The sequence below is a fragment of the Somniosus microcephalus genome, chromosome 4, assembly GCF_052327205.1.
Source record: "Somniosus microcephalus isolate GS21.2 chromosome 4, FLI_Smic_1.0, whole genome shotgun sequence".
Taxonomy (NCBI): Eukaryota; Metazoa; Chordata; class Chondrichthyes; order Squaliformes; family Somniosidae; genus Somniosus; species Somniosus microcephalus.
Window position 1 is genome coordinate 109963451 of NC_140990.1, and position 27186 is coordinate 109990636.

Sequence of the window (27186 nt, forward strand, 5' to 3'; positions counted from 1 at the left end):
ACCAACGAACGCTGTTGACACAGGATCAAGCGTTACTGAGACGTGAGCTGCGAATATTTCCAGGTGTCTTTCCGTGGTCTGTGAGTACTTGGTGGAGGGTTTTCTTGGTTCTTGAAGCAATGGAAAATAAGGTTCTAGGAACACCGGTGGGAGGCTGGTGATCTGGGATGGCTGGAAGTCAAACAGTGTTTGGGTGGCGGTTTTGTAGCATTGAGAGTTTGTGTGTTGTGGTGGTATTGGGGCGCAGGGTCTAACAGCCCGTGGGGAGCGTGGTAAGAACATAAGAATTTGGGGCAGGAGTAGGCTATACGGTTCCTTGTGCCTGCTCTGCCATTCAATATAAGCATGGCTGATCTTCGACTGCAACTCCACTGTCCCGCCTCGTCCTCATAGCCTTTGATTCCCCTAGAGTTCAAAAATCTATCTATCTCAGCCTTGAATATACTCAACGACTCAGAATCCACAGCCCTCTGGGGCAGAGAATTCCTAAGATTCACAACCTTCTGAGGGTAAAAATTAGTCATCTCAGTCTTGAATGGCCTACCCCTTACCCTGAGACTATGCCCCATAGTTCTGGACTCTCCAGCCAGGGGAAACAACCTCTCAGCATCAATCTTGTCAACCACCTCAGAATCTTATATGTTTCAATGAGATCACCTCTCATACTTCTAAACTCCAGAGAGTATCGGCCCAATTCACTCAATCTCCCCTGATAGGACAACCCGCCCATGCCAGGAATCAATCTAGTGGACCTTCGTTGCGCCACCGCTAAGGCCTGTATGTCCTTTCTCAGATAAGGAGGCCGAAACTGTGCACAGTACTCCAGGTGTGGTCTCACCAAAGCCCTGTACAATTGTAGTAAGACCTCCTCACTCGTGTACTCCAACCCACTAGCAATAACGAACAACATGCCATTTGTCTTCTTAATTGTTTGCTGTTCCTCCATGCTAACCTTCTGTATTTCCTGCAAGAGGAGACCTATTTTGTCAGAACACAAACATTTAATAGGGTCTCAACATTTAAAAAAATATTCTGCTTTTCTAATATTCCTACCAAAGTGAATAACCTCACATTTCCCCACATTATGCACCGTCTACCACCTTATTACCCTTTCACCTAACCTGTCTATATCAGTTTGAAAGCTCTTTGTGTCCTCCTTAGAGCTTACATTCCCCCTAGCTTTGTATCCTTAGCAAACTTGGATACATTGTTCTCAACCCCTTCATCTAAGTCATTGAGATAGCTTGTGAATAGCTGAGGCCCAAACACTGCTCCTTGCGACACCCCACTAGTTACAACCTGCCAAATGGAAAATTACCCGTTTATCCCTCCTCTCAGTTTTCTGTTGGTGAACCAATCCTCCATCCACGAAAATATGTTACCCCCAAACCCATGAACCCTTATCTTGCCTTGCAACGTTTTATGTGGCATCTTGTCGACTGCCTTGTGGAAACCCAGATACACTACATCCACTGGTTAGCAATTAACTACCCTGTTAGTTACATCCTCAAAACACTCTGATTAATTTGTTAAACACTATTTCCCTTTCATAAAACCATGTTGACTGTGCCTTTTCATATTATGACTTTCTAAGTGCCCTGTGTTCATTTACTTAATAATGTATTCCAGCATTTTATGACGACTAACTGGCTTGTAGTTCCCTGTTTTCTCTGTACTTCATTTCTTGAGTAGCGGTGTTACATTTGGTACTTTCCAATCCAATGGGACCGTTCCAAAATCTAGGGAAGATCAGAACCAATGCATCCACTATCTCTGTGGCCACCTCTTTTAAAACCGTATGATGTGGGCCATCAGGTCCACGGGATTAGTCGTATTTCAGTCCCATTAATTTATCCAGTAATGTTTCTTTACTAATATTAATTAGTTTAAGTTCCTCACGATATTTAGACCCTTGGCTCCCTACCATTTTGGTATGCTTTTTGTGCCTTTTACTCTGAAGATAGATACAAAATATTTGTTTAACGTCTCAGCCATTTCCTTATTCCCCATTGTAATTTCAACTGTCTCAGCCTCTAACGGACCCACGATTACTTTTACTATTCTCTTCCTTTTAATATACTGTTGAAGCTCTTACCATCTGTTTTGCTATTTCTTAATAGATTACTCCAATATTGTGTTTTCTTCTGCTTTATCAATGTATGGTCATCCTTAGCTGGTTTCTGAAACTCTCACATTCCTCCAGGTAATTTATCTGCTTAGAAACATTATAAGCCTCTTCTTTTAATCTATTACTATCCTTAACCTCATTAATGACCCACAGATGTATCACTTTTCCCGTGGAGTTTTTATTTCTCAATGGAATATAAATTTGTTGAGAATTATGAAATATTTAATTAAATATTCCCATTGCTTATCTACCATCATATATTTTAATCTATTTTCTCAATTTACCTCAGTGGACTCGCCCCCATACCTTTGTAATTATCTTTATTTAAGTTTAATACTCTAGTTTCGTACTTAAGTACGTCACTCTCGAACTCAATGTGAAACTCTATCATATTATGATCATTCTTCCCCAGAGGATCCCTTACTATGGGGTTACTAATTAACCCTGTCTCATTACACAAGACAAGATCTAAAATAGCCTCTTCCCTGGTTGGTTCGATGACGTTTTCTTCCAGGAATCTGTCTCGAATTCATTCCATGAACTCCTCCTCCAAACTACATTTGCCAATTTGATTTAACCAGTTTTTATGAAGATTAACGCCCACAATGATTATTTTATTACCTTTGTTACAGGCTCCTCTTATTTCTTGATAAATACTCTGTCCAGCAGTATAGGTATTGTTCGAGGGGCTACAAACTAACCCCACTTGTGTTTTCTGCCCCTTGTTATTTCGTATCTCCGCCCAGACTGATTCTACTTCTTGCTCTTCTGAGTCAAGATCCTTTAAGTGGAGTCCGTCACAACGGAACTGCCCCCTCTTTCCCCAGTACAGATGCCAATTAACTGTGAATCGAAACCCCTGTGTTCCATACCACTCCTTGAGTCATGCATTCAACTCGCCGATCTGTTTGTCCCTATGCCAATTTGCGCGTGGCTCAGGTAACAATGCAGAGATTATTACCTTTGAGGTTTTGCTTTCTAACTTGAACCCTAGCTCCTCAAATTGCTTCAGCAGGACCTCATTCCTAGTTCTACCTATGTCATTGGTTCCTACGTGGTCCATGACAACTGGATCCTCCTCTCATGCTCGAAGTTCTTCTCCAGCCATGCGGATATGTGTTTAACCCTGGCACCGGGCAGGCAACACAGCCTTTGGAACTCCCGCTTGCAGCTGCAGAGAACAGTATCTATCTCCTTCACTATACTGTCCCCTAACAGTACCACATTCCTTTTCACTCCCGTCCCTTGAAAGGCCACATGTACCACGGTGCCATGGTCAGTTTGTTTATCCACTCTGCAGATTTGCCCTCGTCCACACAGGCCGCAAGAACTTCGTATCTGTTGGATAAGGGCAAAGGCCGAGGCTCCTCCAGCACTGCACCTGGTGTCAACTTACCTGGCTGAGTCGCAGTCACAACCTCCTTTCTATGACCTGATCTGTACCACTTCCTAACCTAAGGTGTGTGAGTGCCTCCTGGATCAAAGTGTCGAGGTAACTCGCCCCCTCCCTGAGACCAGGCAATGTCCGAACCTCGGACTCCAGTTCAACAACTCTGAGCAGAAGTTCCTCGAGATGCAGACACTTATTGCAGATGTGGTTGTCCGGGATCGATATATTCCCACAAACTGCCACATGCTGCAGTTGTGGCACGCCACCTGCACTGCCATCCCTATCAAACCTCGTTTTATTTATTTAGTTGATTAAATTTAATGTATTTAATCAACTTAGCTTACAGTTTTTAGTTATTAACTAATTACCTGACCTAGCTTATGTTATAGACAGATTAAACTAAATAGTCACCAGTAGCACAAACCAATGCAAGTTTTGGAGGTAAAACCAGCCCTTCCTTCCTGCTATGCACCGAAATCCCACTCTCAACAAATTCCCACGTTTACACTCTGGTTATGATGCGCCCCATTTATTACAACTCTGTACGACCATGACTTGTGTCAGCAGATAACTGTTTACTTTTATACAACTTTTCGAGCCATACCCAGGCTACAAATGCTCACTGAGCTTCCTGCTCGCAATCATTACCCGCGATTCAGCCAATCACTTAAAGTTGTCAACTGCTATCTGCCAGTGACATGCCATGACTCTGTTAACTCGTCATAGTCATAGAGTCATAGGGTCACAGAGTCATAACGGCAAAGAAGGAGGAGATTCGGCCCATCGAGTCCATGCGGCTCCCTGCAGAGCCATCCAGTTAGTCCCATTACCCCGCTCTATCCCCATAGCCCTGCAAATGTATTCCCACAAGTGCCTTTCCAGACACCCCTTGAAAATATCGAGTGTCTCCACTTCCACTACTTCCATTGACAGCGAGTTCCAGGTCCTCGCCACTCACAGCTTTAAAAAGTTTTTCCTCACAACCCCTCTGTATCTCTTGCTCAAAACCTTAAATTTGTGTCCCTAAGTCCCTGTAGCATAGAAACATAGAAGATAGGAGCAGGAGTAGGCCATTCGGCCCCTTGAGCCTGCTTCGCCATTCAATAAGATCATGGCTGATCATCCAAATTCAGAATCCTGTTCCTGCCTTCTCTCCATATCCCTTGATCCCTTTAGCCTTAAGAAATATATCCAACTCCTTCTTGAATATATTTAATGAATTGACCTCTACTGCCTTCTTTGGCAGAAAATTCGACAGGTTCACCACTCTCTGGGTGAAGAAATTCCTCCTCATCTCTGTCCTAAATGGCTTACCCCTTATCCTTAGACTGTGACCCCTGGTTTTGGACTCCCCGACCATCGGGAACATCCTTCCAGCAGCTAGTCTGTCTAGTCCTGTTAGAATTTTATAAGTTTGGATGAGATCCCCTCTCATTCTTCTAAACTCCAGCGAGTACAAGCCCAATCGACCCAATCTCTCCTCATACGTCATTCCTGCCACCCCAGATATCAGCCTGATGAATCTTCGCTGCACTCCTTCCATGGCAACAACATCCTTCCTCAGATAAGGCGACCAAAACAGCACACAATACTCAAGGTGTGCTCTCACCAAGGTCCTGTACACCTGCAGCAAGACATCCTTGTTCCTGTACTCAAACCCTCTCGCTACGAAGGCCAACATACCATTTGCCTTCTTAACCGCCTGCTGCACCTGCATGCTTACTTTCAGCGACTGGTGCACAAGGACGCCCAGGTCTTGTTGCACTTCCCCTTCTCCCAATCTATTGCCATTCAGATAATAATCTCCCTTCCTGTTTTTGACAGCAAAGTGGATAACCTCGCATTTTTCCACGTTATTTTGCATCTGCCATGCTTTTGCCCAATCTCCCAACCTGTCCAAATCATACTTCAGTTTCTCGGCATCTTCCTCACTGCACACACGCCCACCCAGCTTTGTGTCATCTGCAAACTTGGAGTTATTACATCTAGTTCCCTCGTCCAGATCATTAATATATATTGTGAATAGCTGGGGTCCAAGGACCGATCCCTGCGGTATCCAACTAATCACTGCCTGCCACTCGGAAAAAGACCCGTTTTTTCCAACTCTTTGCTTTCTGTCTGCCAACCAATTCTCTATCCAAGTCAATACCTTGCTCCCAATCCCATGTGCCTTAATTTTGCACGCAAATCTCTTATGCGGGACCTTATCGACAGCTTTTTGAAAATCCAAATACACCACATCCACTGGTTCTCCCTTACCTATTTTACCAGTTACTTCCTCAAAAAACTCCAGTACATTAGTCAAGCACGATTTACCTTTTGTAAATCCATGTTGACTTTGTCCGATATGGTCACTTCTTTCCAAGTGCTCGGCTATTACATCCTTTATAATGGACACTAGCATTTTCCCCACTCCCGATGTTAGGCTTAGCAGTCTGTAATTCCCCGTTTTCTCTCTACCATTCTTTTTGAACAGTGTGGTAACATTAGCTACACGCCAATCCATGGGCACTGTACCAGAGCCTACCGAATTTTGGAAGATGAGCAGCAATGCATCTATTATTTCTAGGCCAGTTCCTTAAGTACCCTAGGATGCAAATTATCAGGCCCTGGGAATTTATTGGCCCTCAACCCCATCAATTTCCCTAACACCATTTCCCTACAAATACTGATTTCTATCAGTTCCTCCCTTTCATTAGACCCTATGTTCCCCGACATCTTTGGGAGGTTATTTGTGTCCTCCTTTGCGAAGACAGAACCAAAGTATGTATTTAATTGGTCTGCCATTTCTTTGTTCCCCATTATAAATTCCCTTGATTCTGACTGCAAAGGACCTACGTTTGACTTCACCAATCTTTTTCTCTTCCCATATCTATAAAAGCTTTTACAGTCAGTTTTTATGTTCCCTGTAAGCTTACTTTCATACTCTATTTCGCCCTCTTAATTAATCCCTTTGTCCTCCTTTCTTGGATCCTAAACTGCTCCCAATCCTCAGGTTTACTGCATTTTCTGGCCAATTTATATGTCCTCTCCTTGGATCTTATGCTATCTCTAATTTCCCTTGTTAGCCACGGTTGAGTCACATTTTTTGTTTTATTTTTATGCCAAACTGGGATGAACAAATTCATTAGTTCATCCATGTGATCTTTGAATGGTTGCCATTGCCCATCCACCGTCAACCCTTTGAGTGACATTCCCCAATCAATCCAACCCAAGTCGCACCTCATACCATCATAGTCTCCTTTATTTGAATTCAGGACCCTTGTCTCTCAGTCAACTATTTCACTCTCCATCTTAATGAAGAATTCTATCATATTATGATCGCTCCGACCCAAGGCGCATCGCAAAACACGATTGCTAATTAATCCTTTCTCATTACATAATACCCAGGCTAAGATGGCCTGATCTCTGGTTGGTTCCTCGACATATTGGTCCAGGAAACCATCCCGTATACAATCCAGGAATTCCTCCTCTGCAGTATTTTTAGTAATTTGGTTAGCCCAATCTATATGTCGATTAAGGTCACCCATGATAACTGCTGTGTTCTTATTGCACGCTTCCCTAATTTCCCTTTTAATGCCATCACCGACCTCTGCATTACTGTTTGGAGGTCTATATACCACTCTCACTAACGTTTTCTGCCCTTTGGAATTTCTCAGTTCTACCCATACAGATTCCACATCGTCAGAGCTAATATCTTTCCTTTCAATTGTGTGAATCCCTTCTTTAACCAGCAATGCTACCCACCTCCTTTTCATTTTTGCCTATCTTTCCTGAATATTGAATACCCCTGGATGTTGAGTTCCCAGCCTTGGCCATCCTGGAGCCATGTTTCTGTAATCCCTATCATATCATATTCATTTACCTCTATTTGTGCAGGTAATTCATCCCACCTTATTATGAATGCTCCTCGCATTAAGACACAAACCCATCAGGCTTGTTTTTTAATGCTCTTAGAACTTTTAGAATTATTATTTAATGTGGCCATGTTTGATTTAAACCCTTGATTTCTCTGCCTGTCACTTTTGTTTTTCTCCTTCCTATCTTTTGATTTTATCCTTGTTTCCCTTTCCTCTGTCACCCTGCTCAGGTTCCCAACCCCCTGCCATTTTAGTTTAAACCCTCCCCCAGAGCACTGGCAAACACTCCCCCTAGGACATCTGTCCCGGCCCGGCACAGGTGCAAACCGTTTGGTTTGAACTGGTCCCACCTCCGCCAGGACCGGTTCCAATAACCCAGGAATTTGAATCCCTCCCCCTTGCACCATTCCTCTAGCCATGTATACATCTGAAATATCCTTCTATTTCTACTCTGACTAGCACGTGGCACTGTTAGCAATCCTGAGATTACTACCTTTGTGGTCCTATTTTTTAATTTACCTCCTAACTCCATATATTCAGCTTTTATGACCTCATCCCGGTTTTTACCTATATCGTTGGTATCTATATGCACCACGACAACTGGCTGTTCACCCTCCCCTTCCAAAATATACTGCAGCCACTCTGAGACATCCTTGACCCTTGCACCAGGGAGGCAACACACCATCCTGGAGTCTCGTTTGCGGCCGCAGGAACGCCTATCTATTCCCCTTACGATAGAATCCCCTATTACTATAGCTCTCCCCCACTTTTTCCTCCCGTCCTGTGCAGCAGAGCCACCCCTGGTGCCAGGAAGTTGGCTGCTGCTGCCTTCCTCTTGTAAGCCATCCCCCCCATCAGTATCCAAAGCGGTATATCTGTTTGAGAGGGGGATGGCCACAGGGGACCCCTGCACTGTACATACTATTCTGCCTGTTGGTCACCCATTCCCTTTCTGCCTGTCCAACCTTTGCCTGCGGTGTGACCAACTGATCAAACGTGCTATTCATGACGTCTTCAGCCACGCGAATGATCCAGTATCTATGCAATCGCTGCTCCAGCACCGCAATGCGGTCTGCCAGTAGCTGCAGCTGGACACACTTCCTGCACACATGGTTGTCAGGGACACAGGAACTGTCCCTGAGTTCCCACATAGCGCAGGAGGAGCATACCACGGGGCTGGGCTGTCCTGCCATGACTTACCCTTTAATAAATTGAAATTAAATTAAACAAATCAATCCCGCCAATTACACTGCACATAAATGATATATTTCAGGGCCCTGGTTTAGCAACAGTCCCCGCGACACCACAGAGATCTTAAAAACTATAAACCACAGAGTTAAAGTTTAAAAAGGAGGGAAATACTCACCAACCAATCACTTACCTGCATTCTAGCCTGTATCAACTAGTGGGAACAGCCTTTCCCTGTCTAGCCTATCCAAACCCGTAATAATCTCGTACACATATATCAATTCACCCCTCTTCCTCCTTTGCTCTAATGAAAACAAATCCAGCTTCTCCAACCTGTCCCTGTCGCTAAGATCCCCCAACCTCGGAACCATTCTGGTAAATCTTCTCTGCACGCTCTCAAGTGCCGCCACATCCTTCCTGAACTGTGGTGACCAGAACTGACGCAATACTCCAGTTGTGGCCTAACCAGCGCTTTATAAAGGTTCAGCATAACTTCTCTACTTTTGTACTCAATACCTCTATTTTTGAAGCCCAAGAACACATTTCGTATTCTAACCACTCTCTCAATATATCCCGCCACCGTCAGGGACCTATGCACATTAACTCCCAGGTCCCTCTGTCCCTGCACAAACTTTCCAACTGTGCCATTAAATGTATATTGCCTCTCCCTGTTCCTTCTGCCAAAATGCATCATCTCACACTTCTCTGTATTAAATTTCATCTGCCACTTGTCTGCCCATTCTGCTAGCCTTTCTATGTCCTGTTGCAGTCGATTGGTATCATTCTCACTATTCACCAAACCCCCAAGTTTGGTGTCATCGGCAAATTTAGAAATTCTACCCTGCATTCCAATATACAGGTCGTTTATATATATCAAAAAAGCAGTGGCCCCAGCACTGACCCGTAGGGTGCACCACTATCTACCATAATCCAGTCTGAAAAACAGCCATTTACCACAGCATGCTGTTTTCTGTCCTTAAGCCAATTCTGTATCCAAGCTGCCACTGACCCACCTCTTCGATGAGCCTCAATTTTCTTAACCAGCCTCCTATGTGGTACTTTGTCAAACGCCTTCCTAAAATCAATGTAGACAACGTCCATTGTCTTCCCTTCATCTATCCTCCCTGTTACTTCGTCAAAAAAATCAATTAAATTAGTCAAACACTATCTGCCTTTTACAAATCCGTGTTGGCTCTCCTTAATAGAAACATAGAAACATAGAAGATAGGAGCAGGAGTAGGTCATTCAGCCCCTCGAGCCTGCTCTGCCATTCGATGAGATCATGGCTGATCATCCAAACTCAGTACCCCGTACCTGCTTTGCGTAAACCTCTCCAAGTGCCCGTTAATTTTTCCGTGATTATTGTTTCTAAAACTGACCGGCCTGTAGTTACTAGGGCTGTCCTCACACCCTTTCTTGAACATTGGTGTCACATTTGCCATTTTCCAATCCACAAGCACCTCCCCCGCATCTTTCCAGTACATTCTGTCTGTCAACTTTCACCCCTTCCATTGCTTCTACCTTTTCCACTTCTAACAATAATTTGTGAGCCTTCACCTCCATAGTAAACACCGATACAAAGTACTCATTGAATATTCTAGCCTTGCCCAGCACCTCTAAGCATTTGTCACCTTCTTTTTCTCTAATAGGTGCCACCCGCCTCTTACTACCCGCTTACTGGTTACGTGCCGGTAGAAGATTTTTGAGTTCCCTTTTATGTTCACCACCATTCTACTCTTACATTCTCTCTTTTCCAATCTTATTTTCATCTTCACATCCTCTCTTAACCTATTGTATTTGGTCTGGTTCTCCATTGAAGAGTTCACTTGACATGCATCATACGCCCTCTTTTTTGTTTCATCATCTTCTCTATCTCCCACGCCATCCAAGAGGCTCTTTATTTGGTTCCCTTCCCCTTCCCTCTTGTTGGAATGTACCTAGCCTGTACTTGGAACACCTCCTCCTTAAAGATCACTCATTGTTTTGCTCCAGTTTTCCTGTTAGCCTTTGGTTCAATTTTACCCTGGCTAGATCCTTTCGCATCCCATTGAAGTTCGCCCTATTCCAGTTTAGAAGTTCTACTCTAGATTGTTCCTTGCTCCTCTCCATTGCTAATCTAAACCTTATGATACGCTGAACATAGGATCTAATGAGATGGATGCATTGAATGAAATCAGTATTTGTAGGGATATGGTGTTAGGGAAATTGACGGGATTGAAGGCCAATAAATCCCAAGGGCCTGATAATCTACATCCTAGGGCACTTAAGGAAGTGGCCATAGAAATAGTAGATGCACTGCTGGTCATCTTCCAAAATTCTGTAGATTCTGGAACAGTTCCCATGGATTGGAGGGTAGCTAATGTTACCCCACTATTTAAAAAAGGTGGTAGAGAGAAAATGGGGAATTATAGGCCGGTATGCCTGACATCAGTAGTGGTGAAAAGATGTAATAGCAGAGCACTTGGAAAACAGTGGCAGGATCGGACAAAGTCAATATGGATTTACAAAAGATAAATCATGCTTGGCTAATCTAGTGGAATTTTTTGAGGATGTAATTGGTAAAATAGATCAGGGAGAACCAGTGGATGTGGTGTATTTGGACATTCAGAAGGCATTCAATAAGTTCCCGCATAAGAGAGTAGCACGCAAAGTTAAAGCAAAGGATTGGGGGTAAAGTACTGACTTGGATAAAGAACTGGTTGGCAGACCAGAAGCAAAGTGTTGGAATAAACGGGTCTTTTTTGAGTGGCAGGCAGTGACTAGTGGGGTAACGCAGGGATCGGTGCTAGGACCCCAGCTATTCACAATATATATTAATGAACTAGACGAGGGAACTAGATGTAATATCTCCAAGTTTGCAGACAACACAAAGCTGGGTGGGCGTGTGTGCTGTGCGGATGATGCAGAGTAACTCCAGTATGATTTGGACAGGTTGGGTGATTGGGCAGATGCATGGCAGATGCAGTATAATGTGGATAAATGCGAGGTTATCCACTTTGGTGGCAAAAACAGGAAGAAAGTTTATTATTTGAATGGCAATAGATTGGGAAAAGGGGAAGTGCAACGAGACCTGAGTGTCCTTATGCACCAGTCACTGAAGGTAAGCATGCAGGTGCAGCAGGCAGTTAAGAAGACAAATGGTATGTTGGCCTTCATAGCGAGCGGACTCGAGTACAGGAGCAAAGAAGTCTGGCTGCAGTTGTACAAGGCCTTGGTGAGACCACACCTTGAGTATTGTGTGCAGTTTCCGTCCCCTTATCTGAGGAAGAATGTCCTTGCCGTGGAGGGAGTGCAGTGAAGATTCACCACACTGATACCTGGGATGGCAAGAATGACGTGTGAAGAGAGATTGGGTCGATTATGCTTAGATTCGCGAGAGTTTAGAAGAATGAGAGGGGATCTCATTGAAACTTGTAAAATTCTAACAGGACTAGACAACTAGATGCAGGAAGGATATTCCCGATGGCCGGGGAGCCCAGAACCAGAGATCACTGTCTAAGGATAAGGGGTAAGCCATTTAGGACAGAGATGAGGAGGAATTTCTTCACCCAGAGAGTGTTGAACCTGTGGAATTCTCTACCACAGAAGGCAGTTGAGGCCAATTCATTAAATATATTCAAGAAGGTGTTAGATATATTTCTTAAGGCTAAAGTGATCAAGGGATATGGGAAGAAAGCAGGGACAGGGTACTGAATTTCGATGATCAGCCATGATTTCCTTAAATGGCAGAACAGTCTGGAGAGGCCAAATGGCCTAATCCTGCTCCTATCTTCTATGTTTCTATGTTTCTATGATCACTCGTTCCCAAGTGTTCTCCCACAGACTCTTGGTCGACCTGGCCCACCTCATTCCCCAGCACCAGGTACAGCAATGCTCCTTTCTAGTTGGGCAAAGATCATACTGGTCAAAGAAATTTCTCCCCTTCCTTTCCCTTTACCTTTGCATTATACCAATCGATATTTGGGTAATTAAATTCCCCCAATATCACCACTCTTTAACTCTTGCATATCTCTGCGATTTCCCTGCAGATTTGCTCCTCTACCTCCCTCTCACTGTTTGCCGGCCTGTAGAACACCCCCAATAGTGTGATCATACACTTTTTGCTCCTCAACTCTAACTAAATGGATTCTGTCCTTGTCCCCTCAAGAGCATAGCCCCTTTCCAACACTACAATGTCTTCCTTTATCAGCACTGCCACCACACCTCCCTTTTTTCCTACCCTATATCTGCCTGCAGGACCTCATCGCTCTTTCTGCCTATGTCATTGGTACCGATATGCACGATGACCTCTGACTGTCCACTGCCCCCCTCAGAGTGTCCTGCAGCCGCTCAGTGACATCCTTGACCCTGGCACCAGGGAGGCAACGTGCCATCCTGGAATCACGTCTGCGTCCACAGAAACGCCTATCTGTTCCCTTAACCAATGATTCCCCTATCACTATTGCTGTTCCACTATTCCCCCCCCCCAAACCCCGGACAGATGAGCCACCCGTGGTGCTGTGGGCTTAGCTCTGGCTGCTCTCCCCAGAGGAACCATCACCCCCACCAGTTTCCAGAGCCGTGAACCGGTTAGCGAGCGAGATGCACACTGGGGATTCCTGCCCTCCCTGCCTGGTCCTCCTTCTCTGTCTGGCACTCACCCATTCTCTCTGTGCCTGCACATTCTGAGACTGCGGGATGGCCACTTCCAGCCTCGTGGATGCACTGTAGTGAATCCAGCTGGCTCAGGCTCCGAAACCCGGAGCTCGACTTGCTGCAGTTGGCGACACTTCCTGCACACGTGGTCATCCAGGCCGTAAGAAATGTCCAGGACATCCCACATGGCACAGGATGTGCAAATCACGGGACTAAGCTGCCCTGCTATGAATCTATTTGCCAGATTATGGAGGTAATTTTGCAGAAATAAACTTAACAAGAAACACTCAACAGCGATCCACCAATCAGCACTTCCGTCTATTAGATAGGCTATGAACTACTTAGCAGAAATATACTCAAACAGAACAAAAAAAAACTGACCACAAATACTCACCCGATACTCACCTCTCAGCTCCCTTGTGCCAGCGACACCTTTGAATTCTGATGTCATTCCTTCGTTGTGTCGATTGCCGACTGTCTCACTCGCAGGTAGTCCGCTCACTCAGACTCCAAAGTATCTGCTCCGTGCTGCCTTTATCCTCGGTCTCCGACTCCGTTCCTGCCGCAGGCCTGCTGGCTCAGACTCGTGACTAACTTGCAGCTTATTTTTTACAGTTTTTAAAGCTCGAAGTTAAATTCCAAATGTTGAACAAAATTTCAGATTGAGACCTACTCACCCACGACTTACTAGAGTTCCATCTTACCGAATTCCCAACTTTACACAATGTATAAGATGCACTCCGTGTATGACCACTGTTTGGCAAACTATCCGAAACAAATGGGTGTTTATAAAACATGAGCTACGGTTGCATTCAGTAGGAGTAGAACAATAAACCGAAAGGGTATAAGACATATGCCATGATTTTATTAGTTAGAAAGAAGGAAATAAGGAAAGAAAGTTGCATTCGAACTCCTGCAGTGAAACAGGCTTGGAGAAGCCATTTTCACGATGTCTTATTAAATTAGCACACAGTAAGTTTTGGGTGCAGGGTTGACGTGCTCTGTTCCCTATGGTTGGTTAACGTGCTTTAAGATAAATTCTTTGTCGGGCACACAAACCAGTCTGCTGTACACGTGACGAGCATTGGTCCCAGGGTCCTTCTCCTGCAGCACACAACCCAGTCTGGTGTACATGTGAATAACACTGGCTCTGGACCATCCAGGGCCGTGTCTCGTTCAACAGTCTTGAGCACGCAACCGAGCCGGGTGTACACCTGACAGCTATTCTCCCCAGCATACCCAGGGCTGTGTTCCGTTCAGCAGCATTGGGCACACAACCAAGCCTGGTGTACATGTGAATAGCCCTGGCCCTGTAATACCCAGGACCTTATCCTTCCTTACACAACCACGCCTGGTGAATACTTGATTGGCATTGGCCCTACCCACGTGATTCACGCTACATTTATCGATATTTACTTAAGTCTGCCAGATGTGGGCTGATTCCCCCGCCCCATTTACATCTGCCTGTAATATATTTCTCTCATCTAAGGTCCTAACTCCCACACAATTTCTGATATCACCTCTGAGTTTGTGGGAAGTTCCCCGATCCATTGTTGAAGATCGTTGTTAAGATAGTGAAGAGCAACCGTCCCATCACTGCTGCTTACGTAACTCCATCAGTTACAGGTCCAGACATAGAACCACTGCCACTAATAACTACCTCTGTCTTCAAGAATGCAGCCGGTTCCTTAGTAAGACCAAAATCTACCTGCTAAACCCACAGGTCTCAAACTTATGCAGCAGCCTTACATGTGGCACCTTGTCAAGGGCATTTGAAACTCAAGATCCAGAAGGGTAACCGAGTAACCTGCATCCACCAAACTTGTAACTTCCTCAAAAGTTCAACTAAGTAGTGAGAACAAACCTTTGTCTGGAACCTTTCTGAGGTCCTCTAATAACCTGTTCTCCATCAAGGTGGCCATACAGTACTTCATTGAAGTGAAACTAACGAGCCTGCAATTTTCCGGTTTTCACTTCGGCTTTTTTAATTCTTGGAGCCACATGGGCCTCGCACCAGGCCACGGAAAACAGACAGTCACGGAGGAGGGTGTTGTTTTGCGCTTGAGAAACGGAATTCAGTTTTGGGTTAAGAAGCCGATGAAAAGGTTTGTAGTGCCTGACATCAGAAATGGCTAAAAAAAAAGTCGTGCAGAAAGGAGCTGAATACGGAATTGGCGTTTGGGCGGCCTCAGACTCGGGGTTTTATATCCTGTATGAGGATCGGAAACTGTCGTGATAAGGCATTTTTGGGTGTGCGGATCTGTGGGCAAATTGGTTCCAAAGTGAAAAGGAAATGGTAATCTACGTGTGACGTTCAAATATTTAAATAAAATAACGTCACACATTGGTAAGAAAAGGCAAACAACATGTATTCAGCTCCCTGAGCACAGGGTGAGCAAGGTCTAGATCTTTCTTTCTTTCTTTCTTTCTTTCTTTCTTTCTTCCTTCTTTTATTTCTTCCTCAGTAATTCTTTAATACGCACTGTGCAGCGAAAGGTTACATTCGAATGTTGCGGCCAAGCTGTATCTCGATACCTGCTGTGTTATTGTGCAGACTCTCCCTGTGACTATTACACTGTGTGTTCCTGCGTACACTGGTAAAGCACAGTGTCTCCGACTTGTACACCTGTGATTACCAGTTTCATTTGCCGCTTTACATGGTGGATGTTAATGGAGAATTTCCCTGCCCTGTATTGGGTATCAAACCCTGCGATGCCGTGCTCGCTGTACCGACCAATGCCTGTACATGGTTGTGATCTCTTCATAGTTACACCGCATCGTTGCATTTCCTCCTTCATCAACTGCTGACGACAGAGTGGACGGTTTGAAATCAACTTCACATGCCAGCCCTGTGAGACAAATGAACAAAGTCAATGATCATTCCAACTCTACGATTGGAATTCTTTCTGAAGTTAGGACAATCTCCTACACCATGTAAAAATGAACAAGACGCCGTGCTGTCAATTTTCTATTCATATCTCAGAATAAATTGAATACAGTAGTTAAATAAAAGCTGAAACTGTGTATCATTACTGCGCTGAGCCAGCGGTCAATCGATCACAGTGCCAATGGCCTTATGCCTCGTTTCCAACTTCAGAACGCAAATTTAAATATGCAAACATATTGCCTGCTGTTCTCACGTCACTGGTGACCTTGGGAATGACCCCTCACTGTGTGCAGGAGTCAGCGGCCCAGCATGAAGGGTTTCCACCTTCCCCATGATAACAAATGTGTAAAATGGCTCCGGAAGAACTAATTGGGGATTAACTGGAAAGGCGATCCTATGAAATCCAGCAGCTGTGCTGGAAACTGTCGGCCATTTTAGGCTCTACACTATAGCAATGGTACTGAGGTTATAGAGAGGGTATGACGCAGTGTCACTGGGATGGGACGTGGTGTGTGGGAATACAGGGAGGCACGAGTGCAACTAGGGATCGGCAATAAATGCTGGCATTGCCAGCGACGCCCTGATCCCATAAACGAATAAAAAAATACAAAAGGAACACTTGAAAATTGGGGCTGTATTTATAAGCAGGAGAAACAGTTTTACACAGAGGATTGTGAGGCTGCGGAATGTACTACTAAAGGCAGAGATTGAAACAGAGGCCATGTCAGCACTGAAGAAGAGGATAGATTGCTGGTGGAATGAAAGAGGATGAAGGGAGAGGGGAACAGGGCGGGGCTGTGAGATTAGGACTGCCGCTCATCTGGAGGATCAACACCAGCACTGATTGGTTGGGCCCAACAGCCTCTTTCAACGCGGCAATTTCTAGGGACATTCTTGGATGTCGACAATGCATCAGCTGAGAAATAGCACTCTGTGATATTGGGGCAAAAAGCATTAAAATTCAATAGGGAATAATTCTCTCCTTTATTGCGTTAGAATTGGGCAAGCTGGAATGTCACATTAATGCGTTGAATGTTGGTGGATTAATATCGCACACGGTGATTTTCGGGATATAATAATTTCACTATTGTACTACCGGTAGTTTGCAATGCAGATCAAGATGCATTATTGATAGTCCGCGATATTATATCAATATTGTTTTGTATGAATAATTGTTTGCAGGACACATGTGTATTGTTCAACTAACGACATTACAAGCAGCGCAGTGAAAAGACACTAATGCTCAGGATGACAATTCCTCTGATAGCCTGAGATTGGGGATTGATTCTAAAAGCCCTGCATTATTTCACAATGACAGTGATTCTGAACTGGGTAAATGGCTTCTTCCCATCTGATTTTCACAGCGCCTTGTTTACAGAGGCTGAAACACCCTAAATTTCCAAGTTCTATTTCTTCAGAAACAGAGTCCATTCAGGGACACGTGTCTCTGCCCAAGAGAGGGGCGAACATTTAATCGGATAACGAAGCTGCGAACAGACAAAAGGTGCTGGAATGATGGCGACAAGAAGTCATTGAATGGTCGGCCACTTCGCTTTTTTCAGGTAGCTCGTTTCCTCGCTAACAAGGTTAAACATTGGCCCGGATTTTCCGACCCCTACGGGTGTGTACAAGGTGTGTACACACCTGTAGGGGCCTCGCAAGTGCCGGCCATCAAGCCCTATCTATTCTAATCCCATTTTCCAGCACTTGCTCCGTAGCCTTGTGTGCTATGGCGTTTCAAGTGCTCACCTAAATGCTTCTTGAATGTTGTGAGGGTTACTACCTCTACGACCCTTTCAGGTAGTGAGTTCCAGATTCCAACCAGCCTCTGGGTGAAAAGGATTTTCCTCAAATGCCCGCTAAATCTCCTGCCCCTTACCTTGAAACTATGCCCCCTGAATATTGACCCCTCTAATAAGGGAAAAGTTCATTTCTATCTACCCTATCTATGCCCCTCATAATTTTGTACACCTCAATCAGATACCACTCAGCTTTATCTGCTCTAAGGAAAACAACCCCAGCCTGTCCAGTCTCTCTTCATAGTTGAAGTACTCCAGCCCAGGTAACATCCTGGTGAATCTCCTCTGCACCCACACCAATGCAATCACATCCTTCCTATAGTTTGGCGACCAGAACTGCACACAGTATTCCAGCTGTGGCCTAACTAGCGTTTTGTACAGCTCCATCATAACCTCCCTGCTCTTATATTCTATGCCTCGGCTAATGAAGGCAAGTATCCCATATGCCTTTTTAACCACATTATCTACCTGTCCTGCTACCTTCATAGATCTATGTACATGCATAGCAAGACCGCTCTGATCATCTGTCGTTCCTAGGGTGTTACCATTCATTGTGTATTCCCTTGCCTTTTTCATCCTCCCAAAATGCATCACCTCACACATTTCAGGGTTAAATTCCATTTGCCACTGTTCTGCCCATCTGCCCAACCCGTCTATATCGTCCTGTAGCCTGAGGCTTCCCTCCTCGCTATTTACCACTCCAATAATGTTCGTGTCATCTGCAAACTTACTGATCATATATTCATCTCTAAATCATTAATGTACACTACAAACAACAAAGGACCCAGCACCGATCCCTGTGTTACATCACTGGACACAGGCTTCCAGTCACACAAAAAACCTTGGAGCATTACCCTCTGCCTCCTGCCACTAAGTCAATTTTGGATCCAAAATGCCAAACTGCCCTGGAACCAATGGACTCTTACCTTCTTGACCAGTCTCCCATGCGGGACTTTGTCAAAAGCCTTACTGAAGTCCATGTAGACTACATCACTGCACTACCCTCATCCACACACCTAGTCACCCCCTCGAAAATTCAATCAAATTGGTTAGACATGATCTACCCCTGACAAAGCCATGCTGACTATCGTTGATTAATCCTTGCCTCTCTAAGTGGAGACTAATTCTGTCCCTCAGAATTTTTTCCAATAATTTCCCTACCACTGATGTTAGGCTCACTGGCCTGTAATACCCTGGTTTATCCCTACTACCCTTCTTGAATAATGGTACTACGTTCGCTTTCCTCCAGTCCTCTGGCACCTCCCCTGTGGTCAGAGAGGTTCTGAAAATTTGTGTCAGAGCCCCTGCAATCTCCCCCGTTGCCTCACACAGCAGCCTGGGATACATATCATCTGGGCCTGGGGATATATCCACTTTTAAGCCCACTAAAACATCTTGTACCTCCTCCCTCTCAATATTAATTTGTTCAAGTATATCACAATCCTCCTGCATGATCTCTATGCCTACATCGTCCTTCTCCATAGTGAACACAGCTGCAAAATATTCATTTACAACCTCTCCCACATCTTCCGGCTTCACACACAGATTGCCACTTTGGCCCCTAATGGGCTCTATTCTTTCCCTGGTTATCCTCTTGCCCTTAATATATTTATAAAACACCTTGGGATTTTCCTTTATTTTGCCCACCAGTGTATTTTCATGCCCCCTCTTTGCTCTCCTAATTTGTCTTTTAAGTACCACCCTGCACTTTCTATACTCCTCTAGGCTTCCACTGTTTTTAGTCCTTTGTATCTGCCAAAAGCCTCCCTTTTTTTCCTAATCCATTCTTGTATATCCCTTGACATCCAGGGTTCCCTGGGCTTGTTGGTCCCACCATTGACCTTTACAGGAACATGTTGGCATTGTACTCTCTCTATTTCCTTTCTGAAAGACTCCCATTGCACTGATGTGGATTTTCTTACAAGTAGCTGATAGAAAATCCACTTTGGCCAGATCCTGCCTTATCATATTACATTCAGCCTTCCCCCAATTTAGAACCTTTATTTCCGGTCCATCTTTGTCCTTTTCCATGGCTACCTTAAATCTCACCGAATTATGGTCACTGTCACCAAAATGCTCTCCTACTGACATTTCTACCACTTGCCCGGCTACATTCCCTAGAATTAGGTCCAGTACCACCCCCTCTCTTGTAGGAATTTCTGCATGCTGGCTCAAAAAGCTCTCCTCGACGCACTTTAAGAATTTCCCGCCCTCTAAGCCTTTCACACTCTGACTATCCCAGTTAATATTGGGGAAGTTGAAATCCCCTACTATTATTACACTATTATTTCGACACTGCTCTGAGATTTGCTTATTTATCTGTTCCTCTATCTCCCCATGACTGTTTGGGGGCCTATAGTACACTGCCAGCAAAGTGCTTGATACCTTTTTCTTTTTAAGTTCTACCCATATGGCCTCATTAGAGGAACCTGCTGAACATCATCCCTCCTAAGGCAGTAATTGACTCCTTGATTAATATTGCGACATATCCTCCTCTTTTACATCCCCTCTGTCTCGCCTGAAGATTCTATACACCCAAATATTGAGCTGCCAGTCCTGCCCCTCCCTCAAACATGTCTCTGTGATAGCAACAATATCATACTCCCATGTGTACATCAATATCGTCAATTCATTTGCCTTACTCGCAAGACTCCTTGCATTAAAATAAATGCCATCCAGCTTTGCCATACTCCCTTGTGCCTTTACATATTTGCTCTGTCTTCCAGGCTGACTTGATTATCCCTGTACATTTGGCTGTGCATTGCCCCCTACTATAGCTCCACTACCTATCCCATCCCCCTGCCAAGTTAGTTTAAACGCCACCCCCAGCAGCAGCAGCAAACCTCCCCGCAAGCCCCCATGTATTCCTACTAACCATTGCACTATCATTCCCCATGTAACTTTACTGAGCATTGCATTATCAGTCCACATGTATCCTTACTGACCATTGTATTGTCAGTCCCCATGTATTCTTATTGACCATTGTATAATCAGCCACCATGTATCCTTACTGACCATTGTATTATCAGTCCCCATGTATTCTTATTGACCATTGTATTATCAGTCCCCATATATTCTTACTGACCATGGTAGTATCATTCCCCATGTGTCCTTATTGACCATTGTATTATCAGTCCCCATGTATCCTTACTTACCATTGTATTATCACCCCCATGTATCCTTACTGACCATTGCATTATCAGTCCCCATGTATCCATACTGACCATTGTATTATCAGTACCCATATATCCTTACTGACCTTTGTATTATCAGTACCCATATATCCTTACTGACCTTTGTATTATCAGTCCCCATGTATCCTTACTGACCATTGTATTATCAGTCCGTATGTAACCTTATTGATCATTCTATTATCAGTCCCCATGTATCCTTACTGACCATTGGAATATCAGTCCCCATGTGTCCTTACTGACCATTGCATTATATACCCCAGTTATCATTACTGACCATTGCATTATCAGTCCCCATGAATCCTTACTGAGCATTGCATTTCCAGTCCGCATGTATCCTTGCTGACCATTGCATTATCAGTCCCCATTAATCTTTACTGCCCATTGTATTATCAGCTCCCATTAATCTTTACGGACCATTGCATTATCTCTCCACGTGTTATTTACTCTCCATTCAATTGTCAGTCCACATATATACTTACTGACTATTGCATTTTCCGTAATAATATATCCTAAATGACCATTGCATTAAATGCCTTTTTGTACATTCTGACCATTGTATTATCAGCCCCATGTATTCTTACTGACCATTGTATTATCAGTCCGCATGTATCCTTGCTGTCCATCACATTAGCAGTCCCCATTTACACTTTCTCACCATTGCATTATCATTCCTCGTGTTTCCTTATTGTCCATTCATTTATTAGTCCCCATGTACACTTACTGATCAATATTTGTATCCGCACAATATATCCTTACTGACTACTGTATCAGCACCTATGGATGCTTATTGTCCACAGAATTACCAGTTCCCCTGCACCTTATCTGACAATTCATTATCAACCCCCATGTATCCTTATTCACCACTGCATTTTCAGTCCCCCTTGCATCCTTACTGACCATTACATTATCAAGCCTATGTAGCCTTGCTGACTAATGTATTATCAGTCCCCATGCATTCTTACCGACCATCGTATTATCAGTCCTCATCTATCCTTACTAACCAGTGTATTATCAGTCACCATGTATCCTCATTACTATTGTATTATCTGGACCCATGTCTCTTTACTGAACATTGTATTATCTAGCCCCATGTCTCCTTACTGACCATTGTATTATCTGGCCCCATGTCTCCTTACTGACCATTGTATTATCATTCCCCATGTATCCTTACTGACCACTGAATTATCAGTCCCCATGCATTTTTACTGACCATTGTCTTATCAGTACATATGTCTCCTTACTGACCATAAAGTTATTAGTCCCCTTGAATCCTTTCTGACCATTGTATTATCAATCAACATATATCGTTACTCACCATTGTATTACCTGGCCTCATGTATCCTTACTGACTATTGTATTATCAGTCTCCATGTATCCATACTGACAATTGTATTATCAGTCCGCATGTATCCTTACAGACCAGCTTATTATCAGTCCCCATGTATCCTTACTGACCATTGTATTATCAGTCTCCGTGTATCCTTTCTGACCATTGTATTATTAGTGCCTATGTATCCTTACTGACCATTATCTTATCAGTCCCCATTTATCCTTTTTGACCATTGTATTATCAGTCCCCATGTATCCTTACTGACCATTATCTTATCAGTCCCCATTTATCCTTACTGACCATTGTATTATCAGTCCCCTTATATCCTTACTGACCATTTGATTATCAGCCCCCATGAATTCTTACTGACCATTGTATTATCAGCCCCATGTATCCATACTGACCATTGTGTTATCAGTCCCCATGTATCCTTACTGACCATTTTATTAGCTGTACCCATGTATCCTTACTGACCATTGCATTATCAGTCCCCATGTATCCTATCTGACCATTGTATTATCAGTCCCCTTTAATACTTGCTGACTATTGTATTATCAGTCTCCATGTATCCTTACTGACCATTTTATGATCAGTCCCCATGTATCCTTACTGGCCATTGTATTATCAGTCCCCATGTATCCTTACTAAACATTGTATTATCAGTCCGCGTGTATCCTTACAGACCATTTTATTATCAGTCCCCATGTATCCTTACTGACCTTTGTATTATCAATCTCCATGTATCCTTTCTGACCATTGTATTATCAGTCCCCATGTATCCTTTCTCACGATTGTATTATCAGTCTCCATGTATCCTTTCTGACCATTGTATTATCCGTCTCATGTATCCTTACTGGCCATTGTATTATCAGTCCCCATGTATCCTTACTGACCATTGTATTATCAGTCTCCATGTATCCTTACTGACCATTGTAGTATCAGTCTCCATGTATCCTTTCTAACCATTGTATTATCAGTCTCCATTAGTCCTTACTGACCGTTACTTGATCTGCCTCTCTGCATCCATTTTTTCTTTTGCACTTATGTTAAGTTCACCCATTGAAATGAATTGAAAGTCTGAAATTACATGGTTACAGCATGTCGCAGTAATAATCGGAACTGTGTAAGTGAAGCTGCTCACTTCACATGCATAATTTGAGATTGCAGGATGCCCTATTTCTGTTTTTAACAACAGAGTTAAAAATAAATTTTTTGGCTGTGGATGAAGTCACTTGGTAAGAATACCACGTTGCTTTTAATATGTTGTGCAATAGAAGGTGATGGTGTTAAAGGATTATGTCGTTGTGTTTGTTAAGTGACTATAATTAATGTCAGTTAGTGTGTAGTTTAATGATCTCACTGGAGATTTCCCTGAGGCTATAAATAGGGACAGTTTTCATTGTGTCCATCAGTGTTTGACTGAGTGTGGTCTCCAATACAAACTGCGACCATTGGATCTCACAATCAATGAGATCATGTTCTGGGAGATTCCACCTGAACTCCGGATACTGTGGGCATTTTTCGATGTACAAAGGATTTATTATCCGCTCCTCGCTGCTGTTGGTGTTCCTGGTGAGTCATTATTTCAGCAATTAATTCTGTAAACCATGTTTCGCTGTATTTACTGTCCTCGTCCTTTAGACCCGATTAATAATTGTATTAAGTTTAACGCTCTTCTTCTGTGTCTGGTAATGCATCGTATTTCTATCATGTAATGTTTGAACAGTTACCGATTCAATGCTCCCAGTTCACTGAAGTTTCTACTTTTCACAACTTGCTTCCACTGATAGTCTTTTACAGAATGTGACTGTTATTTGAATTGTTTACCAAATGTTAGTGGGCGATTCTCTTTATTGAACAACTTGCAATCTGCGCTCTGCACTGAACCCAATTATTGGACCAGAAATATGTGTTCGGGGTAACAGGAGTTTTAACATCTGCTTGATGTAGTTAATGACACTGATCTGTGGAAACCAGCGCTGACAGCTAGATCACAAATACACTGAAATATGCGACAATACCCACTAATGATGAAGCTCCAGGCAGCTGTCTTACTTTCCACCATCTCCCGCTCTGCCTTACGGTCACTGATTCCAGATGGCCGGGACAGGATTTAACTGTAATATATGTTCCAGTAAAATGTTTATTCAGTTATGTTTGAACTGCTTTATTTCCATTGTTCAGCCACAGTTCAGGAGATCTCGGTGAGGTCCGCATGGACTATCCAACATCTCCTGCAGGTGGAAATTATTTCTGCCGATTGAAAATGGAGGATTGAATCGTGAAATCTTGCAATATTTCCTTGTCTCATATTCCCTCTAACAATTTGTGATCTGTTCAGTTCTCATAGCAGGTGAAAGGCAGCAGGGTAACACGGCTCCAGCTGTGTTCAGACACTTTCTGAAATTCCACCGTGACATCTTACAATGTGGGTCATATTATCAGTCTATTTAAAGTGACAGTCCCTTCTTTACAGGTTATTTGTGATGTGCTCGGAAAGTCTTCCTTTAAGCCACTTACAAGTTATGTATTAAATACGTTGGTTGTGAAGGTTCTGTTTCCAACAAATAATTCAATTATTGATTACAATTTCAGAAAACAATTGAAGTCATCATCTTCGGCCCTTGCCGTTACATCCATGCCTTTGCCACAGATTCCATTCCCCTCCCTGGACACAGACTCCATTCCCCACCCTCACCACAGACTCCATTCCCCTCCCTGGACACAGACTCCATTCCCGTCCCTGGACACAAACTCCATTCCCCTCCCTCGCCACAGACTCCATTCCCCACCCTGGACACAGACTCCATTCCCCATCCTCGCCACAGACTCCATTCCCCTCCCATGACATTGACTCCATTCCCCTCCCTGGACACAGACTTCATTCCCCTCCCTGGACACAGACTCCATTCCCCTCTCTAGACAGAGACTCCATTCCCCACCCTGGACACAGACTCCATTCTCCTCCCTGGACAGAGACTCCATTCCACTCCCTGGACACAGAATCCATTCCCCTCCCTGGACACAGACACCATTCCCCTCCCTGGCAATAGACTTAATTCTCCTCCCTGGTCAGAATCTCATGCAATTCGCAACTGCAGCTAATAATTGCACCCCCATTGAATTAATTTTTAAAGTTGGTTCTTGGAATGTAGTTGAGACCGGCAAGGCTTCAGTTATTGTCGATCCTTGGCTACCTGAAATGCTGGTGGTGGGTCTTCTCTATGAGCTGAAGTAGTTCTTCTGCTGACGGTGCTCTCACGTGGTGTTAGTTGGAGAATTCCTGGATTCTGACTGAGAACCGATGAAGGGTCTGGGATATAGATAGACTAAGTTACCGGGCAGTAAGGTGGCAGATGGAATACATTGTAGGGAATTGTGAGGTTATTCGCTTTGGTAGGATGAATAGAGAAACAAATTTTTTTTAAATGGTGAGAAATTTTCAAATGTTGATGTTCAGAGAGATTTAGGTGTCCTCGTGCAAGAAGCACAGAAAGCTAGCATGCAGATACAGCAAGCAATAAGGAAGGCAAATGACAGGTTGGCCTTTATTGCAAGGGGGTTGGAGTCTAAGTGTAACGAAGTCTTGCTACATTGTATAGGGCCTTGGTGAGTCTACACCTGGAGTACTGTGCACAGTTTTGTTCTCCTTATCTAAGGAAAGCTATATTTGCATTGGAGGCGATTAAACGAAGGCTCAGTAGATTGATTCCTGGGATGAGCGGGCTTTCCTATGATGAGAGATTGTGTAGAATGGGCCTATACCCTCTGGAGTTTAGAAGAATGAGAGGAGATCTCATTGAAACATAGACGATTCTTAAGGGGATTGACAGGGTAGATGCTGAGAGGTTTTTTCCCCTGGCTGGAGTGTCTAGAACTAGGGGGCATAGTCTCAGGATAAGGGGTAGGCCATTTAAGACTGAGATGAGGAGACATTTCTTCACTCAGAGGGTTGTGAATCTTTGGAATTCTCTGCCCAGAGGGCTGTGAATGCTGAGTCTTTGAGTATATTCCAGGCTGAGATCGATAGATTTTTGGACTTTAGGGGAATCAAGAGATATGGAGACTGGGCGGGATAGTGGAGTTGAGGCCGATGATCAGCCATGATCTTATTGAATGGCGGAGCAGGCTTGTGGGGCCGTGTGGCGTACTCCTGCTCTTTTTCTAATGTTCTTATGTTCTTATATGTCCAAGCCAGGATGGTGTGCTGGAAGTGATGGTTCTCACGAAATTTCTTCTCTTCTCCTCCTGGTGTAAAGATCACAGGGGAAGCAGGTGCTGCCGAAGTAACTTTGGTGAGTTAATGCAGTGCATTCTGTAGACCGAGCTTACTGCAGCCGCAGTGCTGGAGGGGGTGGATAATGAATCTAGTGGTACACAGACACTGATCAAAAACTGTTCTGTCCTGGATGGTGTTGCGCTTGTTGGATGTTGTTGATGCCCATCCAGGTGAGTGGTCTGTATTACATCACATTTCTGACCTGAGACTTCTAGGTGTTTGGTAGGCTTTCGGGATCAAGCAGTAAGTCACTCTCAAAGGATGCCCAGCCTCTGCCCAGTCTCTGCCCGCCCTCTGACCAGCCTCTGCCCAGTCTCGACCCAGCCTCTGCCTAGTCTCTGCCCCACCTCTGCCCAACCTCTGCCCTGCCTCTGCCCAGTCTCTGCCCAACCTCTGCCCAGCCTCTGCCCAGCCTCCGCCCAGTCTCCGCCCAGCCTCTGCCCAGCCTCTGCCCAGACTCTGCCCAGTCTCTGCCCAGCCCCTGCCCAGCCTCTGC